This window comes from Pinus tabuliformis, chromosome 2_2 (genome assembly GCF_031772625.1).
Source record: "Pinus tabuliformis cultivar Carrire ecotype Pingquan chromosome 2_2, CPIR1, whole genome shotgun sequence".
NCBI classification, from domain to species: domain Eukaryota; kingdom Viridiplantae; phylum Streptophyta; class Pinopsida; order Pinales; family Pinaceae; genus Pinus; species Pinus tabuliformis.
In genome coordinates this window covers 376998435-377000919 of record NC_142300.1, presented here as the reverse complement: position 1 = coordinate 377000919, position 2485 = coordinate 376998435, and the positions used below count along the sequence as shown (strand labels likewise).

General features: G+C 41.2%; 1 pseudogene; it reads left to right on the top strand.

Annotated features, from left to right (window-relative positions):
- The first annotated feature begins 683 nt into the window (after positions 1–683).
- LOC149192813 (putative calcium-binding protein CML16) lies at positions 684–1167 on the top strand (annotated as a pseudogene).
- Positions 1168–2485: the final 1318 nt, after the last annotated feature.

The following is a 2485-nucleotide window of genomic DNA, read 5'->3' as shown; positions in this document are numbered from 1 at the left end:
ATTTCACATATACCATTATTATTGAACACTGTATGTTGTATGTATTCATTTTCTTTCTTTTGGAGTCGATAATAAAAACAATGTTTGCAGTGGAGTCGATTATATATTACACTGCTTAGAGTGAAGTTGATAATACAATTTTACAACACTTGGTGTTACTCGATATATTATAACGGTTGAAGTCGATAATACAAACCTCCCAGGCGGTAGAATGGCCCGTTTTCCATCACCGGCCGGAAAATCGTCTGGCTCCGGCCACTGGGAATGTCTCCACCCTCCGCCACCCTCCCCTAGCTCTGCCTCCCTCCTTCTCCACTTCTCCGCCACCCTCCCCTGGAAATCCTGACATTCCCTGCCAGGGCCTGACAAAAAATTGGATTCAGATCACAGGGAATGGGGCCTGACATCCCCTGGCAGACTACTTCGATCGGGGATGAGCTATTGCAGCCGCGGTGTATTGTTCTAGGGAGCTCCTTATTTCGGTCCAATTCGAATTGTCACTTGTGCGCTGCAATGCATAATTTTCAATCGACACAGATAATTCGCATTGTGTTATGGACTGTTGTGGGAAGGAACGGACGCGCTGATACAATACAGTTGCTAATATTGTTGCTGGTGTTGGAGTTCTCTGTTTTATCATTAGAAAGGTTAGGGAACCGCAGATTTTCGGAGGCCAAATCCCCATGGGCTGCGAGAAGAGCCTCTCAAAGGAGCAAATAGAGGAGCTAAAGGAGATCTTTGTGTGGTTCGATCTTGACTCAAACGGAAGCCTGACGCAATTAGAGCTGGGGGGCTTTCTAAGGACAGAAGACCAACGGCGAACAGGTAGATGCCCTAATCAAGCGCGTGGATACAAATAACAATGGGCTGATAGAGTTCTCGGAACTGGTGAGCCTGATCGCCCCCGGTGTAACGGCAGAGGTCTCGAATAACCATGAGCAGCTGATGGAGCTATTCCACTCCTTTGACAGGGACGGTAATGGCTACATTATGGCGACGGAGCTCGTGCGGTCCATGGCCAAGATGGGCCATGCCCTATCTTTCCGAGAGCTCACTGAGATGATTGTCGAGGCTGATACGGATGGGGATGGAAGAATAAGCTTTGCAAAATTCACCGCTGCCATCACTTCTGCTTCGGTCGATTATCTCAAAGCATCTTTGATGTAAATAAAAATAGGGTTTGTGTTTGTGTTTGTCTGCGGATGCATTTTATAAATTGTAATTATTGTGTTATCTAGCAAGAAATATGTTTTGGCTTACCATTCTTTTGTGGATTTCTATGGGCTGGGGTTTAACTTAATTTTGGTACAGGACCGAATTCTAGCCCATTGTTAAATTACTTTTAGAGATTCCTCTGCTACAATAGGTAGGCCTAGGGACAAAGAACCGATGACTTATTCTCTATCGATGTTAAGTTGCCCGCTGGCTTTAGACCAGGGCCCGAATATGAGATATTTGAGGGTTGTATGATTTTTTATATGTTATGTTGTCAATGTATCATTTTGAATGAAGTGCGAAGTGTCAGTGTTTCATTGGTGTATTATGGGTAAATCTAAAATAAAAATTAGAACATGTGTTGATTGCTGATATTATACCACGAATCATCAAAGGGTGTTTCAATCCTGCTTCGGTTTTCTTGAAAAACCCCAATAATTGTGTGGCTTTTGTTAAAAAAGAAATGTGTGATTTAAAAATTGGGAGGTTTTTGCAAAAATAAATCTATTCTCTTAGATTATTTTCAGGTTAACGGAACCCTAGATGATTTTCAAATTCAGGAATGTAGATGATTTTCAGATTCAGGAATGTAAGCATATATGTACTGGGAAATATTCCATTTTTTTGTAAAATCAAATGCTTCTATGGGTTTTTTTAAGGGCTCATATACAGAACTGACAGCGGGAAAATTAAAACTAGAAATAATAATTGAGTTTTGAATCATTGTGACAAACGGAACATCAGATAAGCTCACAGGATATATCTAAGGCTGCAATGAACTGAGATGATGAGCTTTGAATCGTTATAACTAAGTGACAACCAAATATAAGCTGTAGCCGCAGACAAAACATCACATCAGCTCACCGAATATATCTAAGGTTTCAGTGAACTATAACAAGAACATCACATCAGCTCACAGAATAGGCTGCAGTGAACTATAACAAGAAGATCACATCAGCTCACAGAATATATCCAAGGCTTCAATGAACTATGAGAATGCCAGTTATTGAGGATAAGGCAATCAGTACTTCTAGCAGCTAATGAGGCTAAGGCAACCAATGTTGTCGATAACTGGCATTCTGCTTGCTGGCTACTAGAAGGCTGTGGATGAACACTACCTATGGCATTGTTGCTAGCAACTAGCCCTCATCTAGTCAATTACGTACTTACCTTTAATGATTCTAAAAAATGAGATGCAACCAATGCCCTTATTTGCCATTAACTCGTCATTTACTCCTATTTTAGTTGATCCAAATGGTACTTAATGGCT